The sequence below is a fragment of the Lucilia sericata genome, unplaced genomic scaffold, assembly GCF_015586225.1.
Source record: "Lucilia sericata isolate MDLA Ls3-8-SP2 unplaced genomic scaffold, ASM1558622v1 Contig000264F_arrow, whole genome shotgun sequence".
NCBI classification, from domain to species: Eukaryota; Metazoa; Arthropoda; class Insecta; order Diptera; family Calliphoridae; genus Lucilia; species Lucilia sericata.
The window spans coordinates 58,796-82,560 of record NW_023994289.1 but is presented as its reverse complement, the minus strand read 5'-3'; the positions used below and the strand labels follow the sequence as shown (position 1 = coordinate 82,560).

The window sequence follows — 23,765 nt, the reverse complement described above, 5'->3', positions numbered from 1 at the left end:
TACGTTTGAATATCAAAAGCTTTTTATCTAAGTATTTGAATAAAATTAACCTTTAAAAAGTTTAGTAATTTGTTTTTCTAAACTAGCAACTCTAACCGAAACAGTTTAATATTTTGTTCGTTAAAAATTTAACATAAGACACAACCAAGGTAACGATACATATCAGAGTCATATGACTCGCCTAGTAAAAATTACCAAAAGTGATATTAAAACTATTGCTATTAAGGATCTATAAATCTATAGATAAACATATAAATACTATTATATTATATACATATAAAATATATACATAATCAACTTTATATATAAAATAAATTAAATATAATTAAAAAAAAATTATGTATTTTTTATTCCAAAAATTCTAGTTTTAAACAATTTGCACTGTATTTATAACAATTTTGGGCAATTTTTTATAGCTTTTAACAAAAACAACTTATACATTTATAGTTTTCTTGTAAAATAAAATTTATTTAATTGTTGTAATTGTATATAATATTTAAAAATATATATATTTATTAAAAAAAAATTTTGTAATAACCTACCAATCAATTAAATATTTAGTTAATTTTTATGCTTTTAAGCAAAATTGAGAGAAACATTTTTAAGAAATTTAAAATATTAACTTTCAAATTTTGTTTAATTAAAAAAAAAGCATAAAAATTATATAATGCTAAACAAAAAAACCAAACATAAAGAATTCAATTATATATTTTATTAAGCAAGTGTACCTTGTAGATGTGAAATTTTCAATTAAATTTATTTCTGGAGCTTTGCACCCGTAGAACAATCTCTAACTAAATGTATATTTTCCCCTAACAGATAATTTAATTAAATTATTTCTCTCTATATATATTTAATATTGAACAAATCTTTAGCTATTTAAACTTAAATGAAAATCATCATTGTATACCATAAACATATCAGATAATACGGCCATTTTTTATGAAACCAAAAAAATAAAGACATAAATTTATACAAATTTTAACTAATTTTTGTATATTTTTTGTCAGCTTAAGATTTAATAAAAAAACGAAAACTATAAAACCTATTATAAATATATGTTTTTAAAGCAAATGAATGAGAAACTAACAACTTTATTTTTCATAAAATTATTTCAATAATTAAGTTTTCCTCACACGCCACACCTCCCCCACTATCCACCAACAATCCGCATTATGCTAAAACCCCTAAAACATTCACCACTCAATATAACAAAAAAAATAGCATAAAAACATACATATATATTTTAGAAATGAAAAAATAATATATATTTGAATGCAAAAAAAAGGTTAATAAATTATATAAATATATATAAATATAAAATAATCACATAAAAACTACAACAAGAAAAAATCTCCCATCAAAAAGTTTCAATTAAACAAAAAACAAATCAACAAAAAATTATTAACAAAAAAAACACATCCATTGAAAAAAATTTAAAAAATTACTACTACAATATTAAAACTAATAAAACAAATTGTATATAACTAAATTAAAACTAATTTAATATTAAATAAAACTTAGTAAAAATCTAAGTTAATTATAAAAATAATTAAAAAAAAAATAACCCTCAAGAAAAAGAACAAGCAATATTTTTGACTAAGACAAAACAAAATAATCTGCATTAATTCATAACAAAAATCACTATACTTCAATAAATTTTGTTGCTATTGTTTTAATTTTTAATATAATTTTTTTGTTACAAATCATAATTTCAATTATTTCAGTAAATATTTAACGAAATTTTAATAGCTACAATGAATTTTTTTAATAAACTTAATAGTCATTTTTAAACAAAAACATATCTAGTAAAGATAGTTATCGATAATTAATCTTGAACTTTGCTTATAGAGTTCTGATCTTTTAACACATTTGTTTAGTGAAATTGATATAAGCGAAGTTTACTTAAAGAATCCAACTAGGGACACACTTCTTTAAGGTAATCGCTCCTTTAAGGCAACTAACCGAATTTTCATAATTTCTTGTCACAAAGGCGAGAGGTCTATAAAGTCAACCTTGATATCTCATGAGACTTACTCTAGTCATAATAAAGACTTTATTTTATAGAAAAATCTAATGAAATTTACGAAAATTACTCTAGTCTTGGTTAACATACATACATGTATTCTTCTATAATGATCAACCTTCTCGTAAATCAGAGGAAAAAAGGTTTGCATTCGGTCAACTTTCTAGAAGATATAATGACAAAAAAATTACCATTAACCGAAAAATTCCCAAATACCGAAAGAGGTTTTCTATATTCAATGAATCTTGGGCATAGACCAGGATGGCATTATAAGATTACACTATTGTTTAGTAAAATATCCATCTCTTGGTCATCAGTTTTATGCACTGTTTATAGAAAATTTTTCGATAAATTTTCCATGTAAAAAATTTTTCATAAATTTTCTACTTATAAAATTTTGCTAATTTTCTAATTTATAGAATCTTTTTTTATAAATTTTCTAATTTATAGAAAATTTTCGAGAAATTTTCTAATTTATAGAAGATTTTCGATAATTTTTTTAATTTTTAGAAAATGTTTGATATTTTTTCTAATTTATAAAAAATTTCCGATAAATTTTATATTTTTTAGATATTTTTTCGATAAATTTTCTTTTTAAGGAATTTTTTTCCGATAAATTTTCTTCTCATAGAAAATTTTGCGACAAATTTTCTTTTTATGGAAATTTTCCGATAAATTTTCTTTCTATAGCAAATTTTCAGATAAATTTTCTTTCTTTTATGGAGATTTTTCCGATAAATTTTCTTTTCTTATTTTCATTCTATAGAAAATTTTAGATAAATTTTCTTTTTATTGAAAATTTTCCGATAAATTTTCTTTTTATTGAAAATTTTCCGATAATTTTTCTCTTATAGAAAAATTTGTGATAAGTTCTATTTTTTAGAAGTTTTTCCGATAAATTTTTTTATAGAAAATTTTCTGATAATTTTTTTTTTTTTTTTTTTTGTAGAAAATTTTGCGATAAATTTTCTTTTTTACAGAAAATTTCTCGATAAATGTTCTTTTTAAAGAAAAATTTTGGATAAATTTTCTTTTTATAGGAAATTTTCCGATAAGATTTCTTTTTATGTGAAATTTTCAGAAAAATTTTCCTTTTAAAGAAAATTTTCCGATATTATATCTTTTTATAGAACATTTTCCGATAATTTTTCTTTTTATAGAAACTTTTCCCATCATTTTTCTTCTTATAAAAAATTTTCTGATAAATTTTCTTTTTATAATAAATAATTTTTCTTTTTATAAAAAATTTTCTGATAAATTTTCTTTTTATAGAAAATTTTCCGATAAATTTTCTTTTATAGAAAATTTTCTTTTATAGAGAATTTTTTGGTAAATTTCTTTTTGTAGAAAATTTTGCGATATATTTTTGTTTTTATAGAAAATTTTCCGATAAATTTCCTTTTTATAGGATTTTATATAATTTTATTTTCACACGAAATTTTCCAATAAATTTTATGTTTATAGAAAATTTTCTGATAAATTTTCTTTTATAGAAAATTTTCGGATAAAATTTCTTTTTATAGAAAATTATACGATAATTTTTCTTCTTATAATAAATTTTCCGTTTCTTTTTACAATAACAAATTTCTGATAGTTTTTTTTTTATAGAAAATTTTCCGATAAACTTTTTTTCTTATAGAAAATTTTCTGATAATTTTTTTATAAAAAATTTTCTGATAAATTTTCTTTTATAGAATATTTTCCGATAAACTTTTTTCTTATAGAATTTTTGCTTATAATTTTTTATAGAAAATTTTCTGATAAATTTTATTTCATAGAAATTTTTCCGGTAAACTTTTTTTCTTATAGAAAATTATTCTAATATTTTTTTTCTAGAAAATTTTCCGATAAATTTAATTTTTATAGAAAATTTGGATAAATTTTCTGTTTATAGAAAATGTTGCATAAATTTTCGTTCTAAAGAAAATAAATAAATGTTCTTTTTAAAGAATAAATAAATTTCCTTTTCATAGAAAATTTCAGATAAATTTTCTTTCTACAGAAATATTTCTGATAAAATCTCTTTTTATGGAAAAATTTCTTACAAATTTCCTTTTTTTAAACAATGTTCGACAAATTTTATTTTTATTAAAATTTTCCATAAATTTTCTTTTTATAGAAACTTTTCCAAAAAATTTTGGTTTTATAGATAATTTTCGGTTGATTTTCATTTAATATATGATTTTCAATTAATTTTCAATTTATGGAAAATTTTCGATTAATTTCATTTTATCACATATTATTTTGAAATAAACGAAGTTAAATGGTTTCCAAAAAATTTCTTAAAAAAAAAAAACAAAATAAATTATACACACAATTAAATCAAAATTAAATAGAACCAAATTTTTAGTTTAAAATAATTATAAAACCAAAATACAATAAAAACAGAAATCAGCATAAAAGATATTGAAATATTCAAATAAAGAATTAAAATTGAAGGTCATAAACGCATTTAAAAATTATTTTATATTTAAAACTAAAACATTATAAACAATTAATTGAAAATAAAGTTAAAAAAAATATTATCAAATTAATTTTAAAAAAATATAATTAAACAAAAATTTAATAAAATAATTAAAAACAATTTAACACTAGTTAATAAACAAACAAAACCATAAATATATTATGTAATATATATTAAAATATATAATTTTTTCTTTTATGTTAAATAAAAAAATATATATAATATAAATTAAATAAATTAAATAAATCTAAATTAAAACTAAATTATTAAACATAAAAATAACTAAAACATTATAAACAAACGAAGAGCCGGCAATGTGTAATATTTGTGGTAGTTTAAGTATTAATATTAAACTTAATTATAAATAAATTAAAATATTATTAAATATAAATATAAATAAATATATAAAATAATAACAAAACTATTAAATAAAATTTTAATTGCAAGGATTTACGAGTATTAGTACATACAATATTGCAAAAATATTCAGAAAACTCATTCAATAGACAGAGAAATACAAAACAATTCCAATATTTAAACGCATAGAAAAATATGAAAAAAATAATTATGAAATATTTACGTATAACTGAATGACCATAAACAAAACCAACAAAACACACTAATAAATCATTAAAAGTTGCAAGAAAATAGTTTAAGAGCTTTTTTATAATAAAAGGCTTTGACTGAAACGAAGCCATAATATAAAGAGTGATTGGAAAAGTATTAGTAAGGGGAGTTTCGTGTTTATAAATTTTAACTTATAGAAAATTTTCGATGAATTTTCTTTTTATTAAAAATTTTCGATGAATGTTCTTTTTATAGAAAATTTTCGTTGAATTTTCTTTCGATTCCGATTAATTTACTTTTTATTAAAAATGTTCAATGAATTTTATTTCTATACAACATTTTTGTATAGAATTTGAATTTTCTTTTTAAAATTTTCAATGAATTTCATTTCTATAGAAATTTTTCTATGAATTTTTTTTGATTTCCATGAATTTTCTTTTTATTAAAAATCTTTGATGCATTTTTTTTCTATAGAAAATTATCGATGAATTTTCAATGAATTTTCTTTTTACAGAAACTTTTTGATGAATTTTCTTTTTATAGAAAATTTAGTTTTTATTAAAAATTTTTTATGAAATTTTCTTTTTATAGAAAATTTTTGATGAATTCCCTTTTATAGAAAATTTTCGATGAATTTTTTTTCTATAGACAATTTTCGATGAATTTTCTTTCCATAGAAAATTTTCCATGAATTTTCTTTCTATAGAAAATTTTCCATGAATTTTCTTTCTATAGAAAATTTTCCATGAATTTTCTTTCTATAAAATATTATCGATGAATTTTCTTTCTATAGAATATTATCGATGAATTTTCTTTCTTTAGAAAATTTTCGATGAATTTTCTTCCTTTGGAAAATTTTCTACGAATTTTCTTACTATAAAAAATTATCGATGAATTTTCTTTCTATAGAAAATTTTCCATGAATTTTCTTTCTATAGAAAATTTTCCATGAATTTTCTTTCTACAGAAAATTTTCGATAAATTTTCTTTCTATAGAAAATTTTCGATAAATTTTATTTTTATAGAAAATTTTCGAAAAATTTTATTTTTATAGAAAATTTTTTTCTTATAGAAAACTAACGATAAATATTCTTTCTATAGAAAATTATCGCTGAATTTTCTTTCTATAGAAAATTATCGCTGAATTTTCTTTCTATAGAAAATTATCGCTGAATTTTCTTTCTATAAAAAATTATCGATGAATTTTCTTTCTATAAAAAATTATCGATGAATTTTCTTTCTATAGAAAATTTTCGATGAATTTTCTTTCTATAGAAAATTTTCGATGAATTTTCTTTCTATAGAAAATTTTCGATCAATTTTCTGTCTATAGAAAAATTTCAATGAATTTTCTTTCTATAAAAAGATTTTCAATGAATTTTCTTTCCATAAAAAATTTTCGATGAATTTTCTTTCTATAGAAGTTTTTCGATGAATTTTCTATTTATAAGAAATTTTCGATAACTTTTCTGTTTATAAAAAATTTTCGATAACTTTTCTATTTATATGAAATTTTCGATAACTTTTCTATTTTTATGAAATTTTCGATAAATTTGCTATTTATAAAATTTTCGATACATTTTCTATTTATATGAAATTTTCGATAACTTTTCTATTTATAAGAAATTTTCGGTAAATTTTCTATTTATAAGAAATTTTTGATAAATTTTCTATTTATAAGAAATTTTTGATAAATTTTCTATTTATAGAAAAATTTCGATAATTTCTCTTTCAAGGAAATTTTCGATGAAACAAAAAATTTTCAATCAATACTCTTTTTGTAGAAAATATTGGAACATGTTTAAGAATTTGTTTAAATAAGAAAAAAAAGCATTTAATTTCAAAACCTTTTCAATATGAAACTCCCCACACACACTACCAAATAAAGAATAGAACTGGTAAATGTAATGTTATGTTCGATGTTAAAGTATTAAAACTAAAATATCTTCACCAGAGATTTAAGTTCATGAACGTGTGTATTAGAAAAATGATACTGGTAGTAATGATGTTGAAATTCATTAAACATACATTAAATATAGATGAATGAAAACATTATAATAAGTATATAAAAACCAATATTAAAACTAAATTAGGCTTATATATCATAAATAAAGAAATATATTCCAATATGAGTATAATTAAAAAAAATACAAAAGTAAATAAATATTAGTTAAATATTTAATGTAGCTGATGTTTATGGGTTTAGTTATAAATATACATATTAAATTTAAACATAAACAAAAATATAACATTTAAATATAACCAATTAATAACTAAAAATATTAAATAAACCTCAATAACAAAAACATGTGAGTTAATATTGTGTTAATTTTGTTTCTTAAAACTTCCTCTCTAACCTAAAGAAAAAATATTTAAAAAAAATTAAACTAAACTTATATTTCACAAAAATGTTTAAATTGAGTTAATGGAAATTAAAAAAACAAAACATAAAAATACAACAGCTTTATACTTCAACTTTAACTACAAACAAAAATTTTTGAAAAATTACTTAAAAAATAAGCGATTTTATGAAAAGTATTTTACTGCAAGAATTAAGAAAAATTTACAAAAAATCTAATTTTCTTCTCATTTTTCTTTCCTTAAATATTTCTGTTTTTCCAAAACTAAGTTAAATATTAAGTATGTGTTAATTTAAGTGAAATTAGTGAAAACAATTACCATTAAAATGTTTATATTAAAAAACTTATAATTAAAAATAAAAAAATATGTTCGTAAACAATTATTATACATTATATTAAATGTTAAAAATATATGAATTAAAACAAAGAAAAAAAAAAAACATTTAAAAATAATCGCAAACAAATGTTAAATGAACAAACAATATTAATTAATAAAAACGGAAAATTAACCTAAAAAAATATGTAAAATTCAAAGATAAACTGATAAAAAAAAATAAACAAAAAATACTATTAAAAAATATAATTGTTAACCAAAAAAATATTTAAATGAGTTTATTTTTTAATAAAATTAAAGGATTTAGGGTTATGTGCTAATGGAGGACAGGCTTGGTGGGTAATGATTACATTTCCAATCACAATTACATTTAAAGTAATTGTAATTGATGTTTTGCCAATTACAATTACATATTTGCAATTGATGTTATGCCAATTAAAATTATTTGTAACAGGGATGGGGGGTAATGATGACACAAAGTTATTCATTACATGGTCAATTACAATTACTTGTAATATATAATTGAGCAATAACCAATTACAATTACTTGTAATTATAATTGAAGTTTTTCCAATTGCAATAACATGTAATTGTAATTGAATCTTTACCAATTGCAATTACTTGTAATTGTAATTGAATTTTCCACTTAAAATTACTTGTAATTGAAATATAATTGAAGTTTTTCCAATTGCAATAACATGTAATTGTAATTGAATTCTTTCCAATTGCAATTACTTGTAATTGTAATTGAATTTTCCACTTAAAATTACTTGTAATTGAAATTTTAGTATAACTAATAACAAACTACATGTAATAACAAAATTTATAATTACAAGTAATTGTAATTGGAAGTAATTACAAGTAATTGTAATTGGTAAAGTTTCAATTATGATTACTTCAAATTAAATTGTAATTGAAAATGTAGTCATTAACCCCCAAGCCTGATTTGTAATTGTGATTAATAGCCAATTACCAATTAATTTGTTATTGGTCAATTACACATTACAAGTAATTGTAATTGTCAAACTTTAATTGCAATTACAAATAAGTGTAATGGTTATTGCTCAATTACACATTACAAGTAATTGTAATTGACCATATAATGAATTACATTATGTAATAATTATCAACACGATCATTTGAAAGCTTTATTGTGTGAATGAGAAGAGAAGCTAGAATCGATGTTGGAAGGACAAATTGGATAAAAAACTTCACCTTGAAAGATATCAGCAAAACTTTAGTCGATTCTTATAGAATGTTATGTAGGAGTACCTCTCAAAATGTACTAAACAGGAGAAAAATAAAAAAAATATTTTTTCAATTCCCTAGCGATTGAAAATCTTGATCAATCAGTACAATATGTTTTAGGCTGTCTACGGCAAGTATAGAGCTCGATATCATGATTTTTTGATTGTTTTTGAAATCGGAACATAAGCGATGAAATAGAATAGTTTAAAGCGGACTCTTTGCCGCGCCTTTAGTAGGTCCACGAGGTCCACATTCAAAACAAATTCGGCAATATTCTTTGTGCACCGTTTGTAACCGTTTAGAAGAGACAAATGAATGTCGAAGTGCTTTACGTGAACACCTGCCGTCTTAGTCTATTCCACGGTTGTCTTTTTCACCCACAGGGTGAGCTTTTGTGACGACTCACCAACGTCCCTTTGTGTATCTTACACACGGGTGGCAATTTTCGCACATGGTTCTGCCGGTCCAAGCACTTTGACTAAGTACTTGAGCTATCTAATCTCTGACCATTGCTGCCCCGTTGCTTAACTTCCGAGATGCAAAAACATCACTTCAATTTACAACCACGCAGATGAAATGGTCCGAAACATTAATCCATCATATAAGCTGAGGACTTTGTTCTTACTCACACAGAACACACTGTGGTAAATCTGTTATGAACAGAGTTTTCCCTAAACATAGCTGGACAAGGAAGGAAAATTCAAACGTAACCCTTGTATAAGATACCTTTTTACCATCAACATTCAACCCAGTACACCTCTCAATCATATGACACACTTACTCCAGGTATACGGGCGGGTAAGATCCGTATACCTCTACATTCATCCTATATCAAATACACTTAACACCAACTCATTTGCAACGCTTAGTCCCATAGTCACTCCTCTGTGGGGTATCTATTGACTTCAGCAAATTATACCAAATTATAGATTTCACCGTGCAGCGGACCTTTGCACATTCTCTTCCGCGAATTTGGGTTTAAACCACACCCACTACATGGGTCCGGAAGGAACCAACCAACTGACCAGCCAGGACAAAGTTCAGTGGGAAACTGGCCACCCATAGCACCAGAATATGTCAAATCATTCCAAGGAACGGCCGAGTATATATTTGATCATCACCAGTTTATAATCCCTGCAGACTAGAGGTATTGGTAGCACCTCTTTTCCCCGGAGTTACAATCACACCAAGATGGGGTCTTTCATCAAGGTAACATGCCCCCGGAGGGTTTAGAAGTGACGGGAAAATCTAACATCTTTAAACCTACTCAAAAAGTGATTCAATGTTACATATTTTTAAACCAATAAAATTCCCTAACTAATTTCAAATTATGTATTTCTATTCAGCCCTCTTTCTATTACTCAAACAAATATTTACAAGACATTATCAATAGTTTATACAAATATTTTGATTATCTAGAACAAATTTATTTTGTTACGCCTCCCGTTCTGCCAAATGATTCATTCAAGCATTTAGGAATTTTAACAACTTTTTTTTTTCTAACTGCTGTGTTATGCAGTTTATCGCCTCATCTGTTATATCCTCTACGAATGTGTTAATGTTGGGTAATAATATCATGATGAGGCAAATTTTCCACACATATTCCTTTACTCCCCTAATAATTTGGGATTCAAATAAAAATAAAAAAACTCAAAGTAACATAAAACTTTATGCCATAAATAAATTATAAACAAACATTAAGTATATAGAGTGTGAGTGTAAAAATGAAAAATCAACAACAAGTGAAAATTCCAGACTAAAACGTAAAAAGAAGTTCAGGTTTAAAATTTACTTTACAACTGTTACAAGTACAAATACAAATCCCTTTTGCAAACATAAAACATCAACCGGAATGAATAAAAAAAAAAACTGAAAAAATTAACAACCATCCCCCAATTTTTGGAGAAAAACAAACATGATGAAAATTTCTTCCTTCTCGTAATGTTTACAAATGATGCTGTTTTTATGCCTTTAACAAAGTGCGTTTGCTTCAAATTTGAATCAAAATGTATATGTGAGGGCGTGAAAATGGCAAAAACAGATGTACAAAGCCACAGGCATTAGAATGCATAAATATGTATGTATATTTATGTATACACTTAAATTTTACCAAAAAGGGGACTTATTCCTTTTTTTGCTGTTACATTTTTGGGGGAAAATAAAGTTCTGTTAATTAAGATGAAAAATATTTGAAGGTTAACACAAAACTTAGCTATAAGTTATAAATAAAAAGGTAATTTTCCATTAAAGAAAAACATTAAAATAAATCAAGGTTGTTAAAAATCGAATGTTATATATAAATTTGAAAATTTTATTTTGTTCTTCATGTGGTCATACACAAATAAAGAGAATTCTAAGTGTAGGAGGCGTGGCATTTCCCAAACCCATATTTGTATGTATGTGTGAAGAATGAAAAACTACCCAGCCTAATAGGACAAAACTGACAAATATACATATATATTCAACGTTCGTGAGGAATGTTAAGTTGACATCGTAGTATTAATTTTGATCGATTACACTTAAACCGCCGAAAAGTTTATTTTAAAATTTAAGAGGTATATAAGAAGATGCTATCGTGGAGAGTCCACATGTCTATTCAAGGGCCTGGAAGGTGTACCGGGCACCACTAGCTTATTATAATTGAGTTTCATAACTACTTTTTTTTTATCCCAATCCATAATTGGACATAGATATGCAACGTATAAAGTCCACTTCTGGATAAACTCAATAGAAGAATTCAATACGAATAACTTTTGTATGTACCGAAATCATATTATACGTCCATATTTGGCAGTAGCATATTTAAAAGCCCTTTTTTGGAAGTTGTTGTTTTTATTAAAGCTTAAACCATAAAATAATCTAATCAGGGGGTTCTGTAGCGATAACTAGACCTAGGCTAGGTTGTTTGATGGAATCCGTCCATTAGCAAAGGCTTAGCTGACTGATTGAATATGTAGTGGGTATCAAGTGGACCCTGACGGCAAGGTTGGAATTCGTTAGGGAAAGAACCTGTAGGCATTAAGCTCGTTGATCTATTCCGATCTCAGTTGGTTAGGTCAAAATTTTTATCTGCTTTGAATGTTTCTCCACTGGGCCTTCCGTAAATTAGATTATATTGGTGTAAGAAATCATATTGTCGAACTACAGTATCCTTAACTATTCCTCGATTTGGGATACAGGTGTTCCAAGATTTTTTAATTTTTCCCGATATATATAAATCGTAATTTTAAGGTCACAGCATTTTTATTTTGGGAAATGAAGTATCTGAGGTCGTCCCTAGACGTAACTCTTGCGCAAGGGATTATACTCCTTTGGTTATCGTATCGAATTGATGGGCTTTTAATGAGATGAATCTCAAATATCATCACTTGTAGAATATACTAATTCTAATAAGCCACAAGACCTCCGAGTGAACTCGCTAACTTGCGAGCAACCCACATAACCTACGTACTTTTTTAGACTTTGATGGCAATTCATTCCATAAAAGGATAATACCTGTCATATTATTGAAAACTCTTTTTTCATCAGAAATAATCAATACATCAAAACAAAGAGAGTTTATAAGCTAATAAATAATCCTGTTCTGGAAACTGGTTATGGTATTTCTGAAAATATAAACCTTCGTAACCATCAATCGTGTGTTCAACTTCTTAAGATCAATCGAATTTATTGCAATGAGTTATGCGAAGTAGACCGGTTATAGTTAGTGATATCTTAAACGGAAACAATTTAAAGATTTTAATTTTCTCTTAACCTGCAGGAAAGATTAGTTAAAGTTCTTTTAAGAAATATAATATGGTAGTATCTCCCGAGACATAGTTACATGGGTACTTCTGTGTTAGTTTCCCTCAGAGATACAATGTGTCTTATACAAAGATAAAACAGTTATAGTTGCTACAAATGTTATAGAATTCGATTGAAGCTGTTCTATTTTTTAGTTTTTTTTTTTTTGCGGAAATTATTCAATAAAATCACGTCCTTAACAATAAATTTTATTTTCTTTGCCAATATTTTTGGTAGCTTTAAAATGAGACGTTACCTTTTTTATACAATATAAATAAGTTAGAAACCAGTACGTGTGTGTGTGTCAAAAAGCTCTTTAAAAAACCCAGCAGTTCAATAAGCACCTATACATTATATGAAGAAAGAAAATCACGCATTACTTTATTGCTCACAGGTAATGAAGGAAATAAGTAACTTCTTACTTAAGTGTAATCTAAAACATAGCTATAGGAAATATACTGCAAATACAATATTGCATTTATAATAAATATTGTTGAACAAAATTGATTTATTCTCTAACCTGGGATAAACGAAAATAGTAACAAAAACCACTAGTTTGAAACAGTTACTCCGAACTACCAAGACCCATTTACTATTTTTAACAACAACAATAAAACATCCCCAAAATATATAAATACTAGTATACTCGACCTTTTTTTGATATTCGAAATTGTAGAAATATGTGGGGATATTTCATTTCGTTTAAATTTACAATCAAGTTACTAATGGAAATTGCAAACATGTAATCATTATTTTCAAAAACACGCACGTATCCATACATGTCTTCTCCGGCCTGCTATAATTATAAATGGATGGTCCAATGGTTCAATTTTACTTTACTTGTTTGTATGTCTGTATGATGTTTTTGCCTTCCGGTCATTCTTTTCGCAAAATTTTTATGTTCGTGTTTTTTGTGATGCCAATGATAAAACATCTTGTATTTCAAGGTAACTAAATATATGTACTTGTAGTCCATTTAATGAGTAATGAAAAATCAACCACCACATCCAATGGTATCATCATTCCTTAAAACTTTCCGGAGAGGGATGCTAAATGTATATTTAATGTTAATTAAAGTTTTTTTTTTTGTAGTTAAAGAAGGAAGATGTTTAGTATGGATTGCAGTAAATGAGTATATTGTTTAAAGTAATTATTTTTGTAATAAATTTAAAGTTTTATGAAGAATGAAGAACATAACTGTTGAAGTTTTTTATTTCAAAATAACGATTTTTCAATTCATTTCAAATAATTGTTTTTCAGTCATCGTTGGGGATTAGACAATAAGCTAACAAAAGTTCTTTTTTTCTCAATCAGACCATCTATCAGTCAGAATTGATTTTGTCATCTCTGAACACCATCAAAACATTGAATTAAAATCGTCATAAGATACCTTTCATCCATCACCATCCAACTCAGCACACTTCTCATTCATCCGACACACTCACTGTGGGTATGCGGACGGGTAAGATTCGTATACCCCTACATTCATGCTGTATCATATACACTTAACACCAACCCATTTCTAACGCTTAGTCCCACAATCACTCCTCCGAGGTCTATCTGTTGACTTCAGTAACAGCACCGAACTTATACCAAATTAGAGATTTTACCGTGCATCAGTCCTTTAACCGGCATTCTTTTCCCACAAATTTGGATTTAAACACAGCCACTTCAAACAACTGCCCATCCAGAACAAAGTCAACTGGCCACCCGTAGTAACAGATTATGAGGTTCTCTGGTTCGACCCCATGTCAAAACATTCCAAAGAAAGGCCAAGGATACATTTGGTCATCACCAGTTTATAGTCCCGGTAGACTAGAAGTAATCTCCTATTTTCCCCGGGATTGCAATCACACCAAAACAAGGTTTTTAATCAAGGTAACATACCCCCGGACGGATCCAAAAAGGATAATATCCTTTTTATAATTTTTCACCAAACATGATTAATTTACGTCAAAAATAAAGTATGTAGTGACCTTATACCCATATAAAGTCCAGCGGTTTAGTTTTATGCATAAAAGCTTCAGTTAAAACCTAGTTTTACAAATTTGATTTAATTTTTAATTGATTCAATTAATTTTTTAACTATCGGCTGAAAAAAATTGTCTGTCATACTTTTCTATTTGAATTTTTTTTTTACCAAACGAAAAATGGGACTTAGATGTTACCTAGGAGAACAGTTTCTTTATCCTAAGTATTTTAAGGACATAGATATTGAAAATCAAACCAAAAATTTAATTGATTTAGCCAAAAAGGTTTCGTCGTCAAAGGGTTAACATTGCAAGTATTCAATTATTAATTTGATAGTTTCAACTATCAACATAATTGATTTTCTAATAAATTTTAAAGCAAACCGTTTTTAGTTTATTTGATTAATAAATTAATATTCTTGTTAAATATTTAATTTAATTAAATATTTAATTTATACAATTAATAAATTAATTGATTTTAGATTTTAGTTAAATTATTGATATTTATTGTTTTGATTATTTCATTTATTTTTTCCGGTATCACAATTTTCCGAAATTATTGTTGGATTCAAGATTTTCCAAGATTTTCGCTGTTAATCCCCCTACATGTATATATTACCGGGAAACCAATTTAAATAATTTAAACTAAAAAAACGGAAAAATTAGAGAACAATTGAAAAGAATTTCCTGAAAAGGGTTCTTCACAAAAATGAGCAAATCGAACAATAGTATTTTATGTAATCCCATTCAAAACCGAAAACGGATGGAAACAATAAAAGAAACACAAAAAATATTCAAAATTAACAAGGAAATAAAATAAAAGTTTAATGTTCGTATTTGGCATTGTATGCGTATTCGATAATAATTTTTTTCTGAGCGCTTTATAACTTTTAACAAAAGCTTTTCGTGTCTGATAAAGGAAATCGTGAAATGAATGAAGGATTTCCCAAAAATAAAATCTATACAAAAGAAAGAATAATAATAATGTTTCTCCCCAACAAAGAAAAAAAAAATATAAATAAAGACATAAAAGTAAGAAACAAAAAATCGTTCTAAAATAAAATGAAGCAATACTTAGAGATGAAGGTTAAAAACAATGTTCTGACCCCAGTTGGTACCAGTTGTGGGTTCTTTTTATTTTATTTTTATGCTTGTCGTTGTTGTTGGTACAATTCCATGTTTCTGTGGTTTTGTTGTAAAGCCTTAGGGCTAAAACTTAAACAGACCGAAAATAAGAGGGTTGAAAATATTTACTCCGCATGTGGGTGTTGTAAAGCTGCAACAGCAGTAACTGGGAAAAGGAAGTTTAAACAAAAAATGATGCCTGTGGTGAGAAAGAGTGTGTTCGTCTTCCTGATGATGGTGTTTATGATGCTGCCACTGACTGGCTGTTTTTGGTTAAAATTGTTGGTTGCTGGTGCTCGTATCCTTTTTTCCTTTGAGTTTAATAATGTTGTTGTAGATTCTTGTTAATGATAAATTCCGGCATGAAAATAAATATACATTTTAATATGTATAGGGAAACATATAAATACCAGCCTGGATTTCTTTTGGCATTTAAATGTTTCTCCTTCATTTGCTTTGGTTGATTTGTTTTCGTGTTTTCGTGCTTTAAACGCCTTTTCAGCAACTGGGTGCCTGTGCTTGGCATTTTTTCATGTTTGATTGTGATTTTTCTTCCTTAAATGCTGCTGTTAATGAGGGGGTTCGGTTCGTTGAAACTTTGATTTTTTTTTTTGCTAAATCTTTTACACACAATTCTTTCTTTTGTTTTCGGTATCAAGGCATTTAGTGTAAGACAATATTTTTTCACTGGGATTACATTTTTATCGTTTGTCTGACAGACGACAGCAGGTTTCTGTCACTTAGTTTATATGCAGCTCACAATTTTTCCGTCAATTGGAGACGACAATAATTAAGATCCCTTGTATTGTCCGTAATGTTAATATAACGGTTTTATTGGTATTTAAGTGTGATTTTTGTAGCTTAATTTTGATGTTAAGATTTTAAATAATATTATTCAGATATGATGAAATTGGTATGTTACAACAATTTCTAAAAGGAGTTGTGTAGATTCTATAGGTTACTAACAACATTCAGATATGATGAAATTGGTATGTTATAACAATTTCTAAAAGACCCTATGGGTTACTAACAACATTCCCTGTATTTAGAGCAAAAGTGAGAGTTTGGCCATATTCAAAAATTTTAAGATCCAAATTACCACTATAAATGTTTTCAGCCTCTTTACTTAATAAACTTAGGTTTAAAGAGTTTGATGGGGGCTTGATTCAATTATGGATCTGCTACTACAGAGCTTAAAATTGCGAATAGTAATTTTAAATTCCATAATATAAGCCATAATGTAATTTTCTATACTACTATTATAAATGTAATTATGAGCGTTAAAATCTTTTTCTAAAGGGGACCTAATAAAGTTTGATAGAGTGGTGTTTGTTCCTGCAAAACTTCTTATATTCTGAAGAAGTCTTATATGGGGGATAAGATAAATTATAGACCGATCCTCATAAAATTTGAAAGAAAATTTTTATATCGAATTTGGTGCCCAGTTATGAGCGTTAAAGTGATTTCTAAAAGGACCTTATATGGAGGTTAGAGGTTATGTATAATTATGGAACGATCGTCATAAAATTTGGTATAGAGATTTTAGTTCTTACATAACATGTTTTGTCTCATTGTCGCAATAAGGCATCCGGAAGGTGGTAGGAAGGAGGTGGCTTGATAGACAGGAGGTGGTGGGTTCGATTCCCACCTGAAGCAGTGGTTAAGGAGCGCACAAGAGGCCTGATAGAGGCCTAACTAACTACTACTAACTAACTAACTAACTAACTAACTAACTAACTAACTAACTAACTAACTAACTAACTAACTAACTTAACTAACTAACTAACTAACTAACTAACTAACTAACTAACTAACTAACTAACTAACTAACTAACTAACTAACTAACTAACTAACTAACTAACTAACTAACTAACTAACTAACTAACTAACTAACTAACTAACTAACTAACTAACTAACTAACTAACTAACTAACTAACTAACTAACTAACTAACTAACTAACTAACTACTAACTAACTAACTAACTAACTACTAACTAACTAACTAACTAACTAACTAACTAACTAACTAACTAACTAACTAACTAACTAACTAACTAACTAACTAACTAACTAACTAACTAACTAACTAACTAACTAACTAACTAACTAACTAACTAACTAACTACTAACTAACTAACTAACTAACTAACTAACTAACTAACTACTAACTAACTAACTAACTAACTACTAACTAACTAACTAACTAACTAACTAACTAACTAACTAACTAACTAACTAACTAACTAACTAACTAACTATCTCTTGTTAGTAGGCGATTTGAGAATTTTTGCGCTAATGTTGAATTTTGTATAAAAAATGGTTATTTTTGAATGGATCCAGTACCATCGGTATCGAAAATGTTAAAATCTCTTTCACATAAAACAATTCTTGTAACGTTATACATACATCATCATAAAAATCTCTTACATAACTTAAAATGAAAAGAATTACTTTTTTCCCTAAAAAAATAGCGAATATTTTAAAAATTTGTTAAATTTATTTTTTTGTCTCAGTCGAGATTTAAAAAAAATTGAAAAAAGAAAGGTGTGAGCATTTTCGAAATTAGAAATATAAACTGTTACTATTGCAAAGGATTACATTTGAAACCTTCATCGCCCCCTATATAAAAGGATATTCACCGAAGACCCTTTATGTCTTCAGCCACTGCAAATACACGAATACCAAATGGTCTGAGTAATAAGTATGTGTTGACCCAACTATAATTCATCAACATGTGATTATAATTTAATGACCTTTTAGTTTTATCCAATTTTCAAATTAACACCACCGTTAACAACATTAATCATGCATTAAGGATAAAAAATACATAGTACATGTTTTAATGTAATATAAAAAGAAATTAAATTAGTTCAAACTAATTTTCTTAAGGGTGATTTCAACACCCTGCCATAAAGTTTTCCAATACATACACAAACACTCTCATACAAAGATATATAAATACATTGACAGCGGTAGACAGCTAATATATTGATTGATCGATTACATTGATTTTGATTTGAGTTGACGTTCAATTAAATTACAAAAAAATAAGTTTATATTTTATGTATGTCCTTCCCCAAAAAAAAATTCGAAGTCCCAAAGAAAAAAATGGGAAAAAGGTAAAATTGGGAGAAAAATATACTCGTACGATATGGGATTAACAGAAAAACATCAAATATTCATGACTCAAAAAAAAAGGAAAAATACAAAACAAATTTAATTTGAAAAGGTACAAAGTACGGTATGAAGTAAGTATATTAGTCTACAAATGTACATATATAAACACATCAATGTCAACTTTAATTTGTATCTACATATAATATTTCCTAGTATTCTTATATTTTAGTTGGGTTTTTTGTGTTATTTTCCAGACTAGACAGACACAGAAGCCAGTTTAATATTACGTACATTGCTTAAGTTGATGCTGTCTGTATAAGTTTGATGATGAAGAATTATTTTTATTATTTATCCTGTCAGGTCTGAAGATTATATTTATTAAATTAAGTTATATACGCTATATGTGTATCTACGTGCATATTGTATCTATGAGCACAAATACATACATACGTATTAGTAGGTCTAAGAGGGAAGACTAGAAATATATGTAGATATATATATAAACAATTTTTAGTTTAAGATGAAAAAAGCATCAGAAACATGCGAAATACATTAACATTTCTAATGTTATAAAAGTGTTTATTTTTTGAAAATTAACATTTTGTATCACTCAAGGTAGTATTGTTGTCAGAATTTTTATTGTACCTTTGTCTGAAATAACCTATTCCATTCACTTTAATGCATAACCCAGCAAAAAAGTTGGTGTTTAGAAAATTGATTTCAACAAACATACAGACGGACATCGGTTAAACGATTTCGACTAAGGATCCACAATATACAATAGGGTCCCCGTGGTCCAACCTTTCAAACGATGATTATTAATGTACTAAATATGATAAAAAAAAATTGGAAAGGGGCCTCTCTACCAACAATTTAAAATCATAGTACAATATATTATATTAAAAAAATGTTTTGGTCTAAAAAACTACTTTTAGTAAAATAATCTAAAAAAATCTGATATGGGCAAAACTAAATGCCGAAATGTTTTGTTAAATATTTATGTGTTTAAACGAAAAATGTTAACACTTTTTTCGATACAAAGCGAAAATAATTATATTTTTTAAATGTTGAAGATATATTTTTTGTTTTTAAATTTTTATGAGATAAAATTACTTCTTGAGAATGACTTCAGAAGTAGTGAATTTGGAATCAAATAAAAAGGATATCATTCCTATGACAAGCCTATGTAAAATTCATCACTTCTTCAGGTCTTTTTCAGTACTTCCATGGAGTAAATTCTACTTCTTTTTCGCTTCTTTGGAAGTTCTTTTTTTGCTGGGTAGTGTTTTATTGATCTTCAAGCCATTTTCTGAAGGGGACTTTGTATGGGGGCGCGATCCTTACGCAAATCACCAGTATTATTTAGATTTATATAAAACAAAGTTTTGCTGATTTTTGTAGATATACTGGATTATTTAACATAAATATGGACTTCAAAGCCCCATTTGGGAGGTACGGTTGTATGGGGTTGCTAGGTGAAATAATGAACCGATTTTAACTATTTTCAATAGGCTTCGTCCTTGGGCCAAATTTCATCAAATTATCTTGAAAATTGCGACCTGTAGTTTGATTAGAAGGTTTACATACACGAACAGACAGATAGACAGGCGGGCGGATATAGCTAAATCGATTCAGAAGCCTATTATCTATTTACTTTATATAATCGGAAAATTGTATTAGAGAAATTACAAACCTTCTCACGAAAGCAAAGGGTATAATAACTCTGTACAAAATTTTATCAAGATTGCTGAATAATCAACGAAATTCTGGAGACTGATGAACTATTGACGTATATAAAAACTTTATAAAATTTTGAGTGTAATCCGCTTCAAAATTATCACACCTTATTACAGAAAAGCCATTTCCTTCTGCGGCTAAAGTAACCTAATACAAAATTTTTAATTAACCGCAGTTTTTAGCCACACAATAGTTAATAAGACTTTTAATGAAATTACATTTCTTAAGAAATATAAATTCACCACAATTTCTCAATTACTTAATTAGAATTAGTTTAATTTTGTACCTTTTGTTCCACCATTAATCTATTAATTTCATCTTTTCCCTGGAACACAAAACACAAAATATACATATAGCTTATGATTTGTAAGAGTGATTGTATTGTATTTTCCAGATTTTCCACAACATTTTTACAAGGTGGTTGGTTAAACATATTTTTTATAAAAATTTATTCTGAAAACTTTTTAAACGCAAAACTGAAATAAAATTTGAGTTGGTTAGAGATGGGTTGGTTGGTCGTGTGTCTATTATTATATATTTTTTTTGTCAGCAAATAATACGCACTTCACTAATGTTAGTAACCGACCTTGTTAGAGTTGCTGTTGCTTTACAACATTAATTTACTATCAAAACAATGTAAAGCAAGGATAACAACAATATGAAGCCAACGAAACCAGTAGCAATTTCCTCAAACCCTGTCATTATTTTACTTTTTTTGTCTGTAGTTTGACTGTGCCTTTGATGTCTTTCTTTTACCTCAAGCCCTAAAGGCAAAACTTAGTTTTGGAGCAAACCAAACAAAAAAAAAGGACGCTCAAATTGACGCCACGTGACTTCATTCATTTTATGAGTGTTATTGCATGTGTATGAGTGTACGTACCAGTATATGTATGCGAGTCAAGTGTAGAGTGTAAAAAGTTTAAGTGGTAAAAGGCATAGAAAAGTTTTACTTGTATTTAGGAATACTCTCGTAACATTTTCATTTGAAGAGATAATGGAAAAAGGATAATAAATTCTATTAAATTTGACATTCATAATAGAGATTATTTTTGTTGTTATTGTTTGTATTCCATATCAAAACACCATCTATATTGTTACTGCTTTAAAATCGAAGGAAGTCTTATGGTTATTGTTACCGTCAAATGTAAATGGATGTCTTTTTTTTTGTGTACATCTTTTGTTGTCTGGTATGATGGTAATAAGGAAAACCACTTTTATTAATTTCATTATTTTTAATGTTATTATTTTTATTATTGTTGGTGAGGCTTGAACGATAATATTAATTTTTTAATCATAAATTATATGTTTTCGTAGTAGTAAGACCGTAAATTATTTTAAACAAAAAGTTTTTTGTATTATGCCAGTCTTGTAGTAAATAAGCGATATGTTTAAATTAGTCAAAATATTTTCATTTTTACTGTTTAAAGCTAAAATAAAATAAAAAGCCAAAAATTTGATCAATACTTTTTCTTTGCATATTCAGTGAAAGTTTTATAAATTTGTCGGTCTTATAAAGAATTACGTATAATTTAAAAAGCTATTAAAATGTTTATTGCACTCTAATAAAAATAATTGTGTCGCTTCACTAGTATAGCCCATATAAACATTTATCAGTAGAAAAATTAATCGACAAATTATCTTTAAAACTATATTTTTGTAAAGTTAAACTAACAAATAATCATAATTATACCCTACACCTCCATAGTGGGTGCGTTTGAGCTGATGTTTGTTACGCTTTCAAATATTAGTCATACACCCACCTTCGGCTTTTAATCACTTTCGATTAAGACATGTCTGTCTGTCTGTCTGTCTGTCTTTCTGTCTGTCTGTCTGTCTGTCTGTCTGTATGTCTGAAACTTCTTCAAATTACGACATGTACATGTATGGCTTTATCAGCTCAGAAAATGATTCTTAATATATATACTTTAAGGTGGGTATAGTCCCAATGTATGTTAAAAATAATACCCACTCCACTAAATGTGGACGTGTCGGGAAACTGCTGAAGTAATTCCATTTGGAAACTTTTACTCAATAAACGTAAGAATGTATTTAATAAGGATACAGGAAGCAAAACAAAACATTACTAAGGAAATTGTTTGTAAAATGAAAATACAATAACGATTGCAATGAAAAGAATAAATTTAATTTAAGAGTAAATTATTTCCTTGTGAATGGTGTTCTTTATGGATATAAAAATAAAATTTGATATAAATTATATAATACAGCATTCATATGTACCCAGCAAAAACTGGGTAATGGCTTTCAGTTGTAATTACTTACCTATCAATATACTTTTCAATGACTACTACATATCGTTTGGATGACATAGAAGTAGTCTGATAATGTCTTCCTAATAATGTGTTATATAACTAATTTATAATTCATTAGTAATCTTGCTAGTAAAGATATAGAAGCTGTATGCGTTTTTTACAGTGACTACTTTTTCTTATTACTTGTAATCGTTTGTGGTAAGTACTTGCCTCCAATGACATCACCATGTTAAAATAATGACTTAAAATGCTATTATGTAAGTGAATTTTAGCATTTAAATCCCTTACATGGTAATGAATGTTTTTACTGGGTACATATATTCCAATCAGAATGTCAAATAGTGACTCCGCCCATATGATCTGGCTGAATTTAAGTAAGGAACCTATTTATATCCTATACCAATAAACTGCGTTATGCTGATGTTTGTAACATTCAAAAATATTGATCCTATACCCACCAATCGTCTACCAATCACTTTCTGATTCGATTTAGCTATGTCCGTCCGTGTGTCCATGTAAACCTTTTGCGCACTCTAAAGGTCGCAATTTTCAAGATAATTTGATGAAATTTGGCACATATTTAGGCCCAAGGACGAAGTCTATTAAAAATGATTAAAATCTGTGCATCATTTCGTATAGCCCCCATACAACCGTACAACCCGATTAGGGCTTTTGAGTTCATAAATATGTTAAATGTTCTTGTATCACTCCAAAAATCGGCAAACCTTAGTTTTATATAAGTCTTAAAGATACTGCTGATTT

General features: G+C 26.6%; 1 protein-coding gene across 1 annotated transcript in view; it reads left to right on the top strand.

Moving 5' to 3' along the window:
* LOC119602903 (choline O-acetyltransferase) overlaps positions 1 to 23,765 on the top strand; it is an 84,461-nt gene that overhangs the window by 30,546 nt on the left and 30,150 nt on the right. The window lies entirely within an intron of this gene.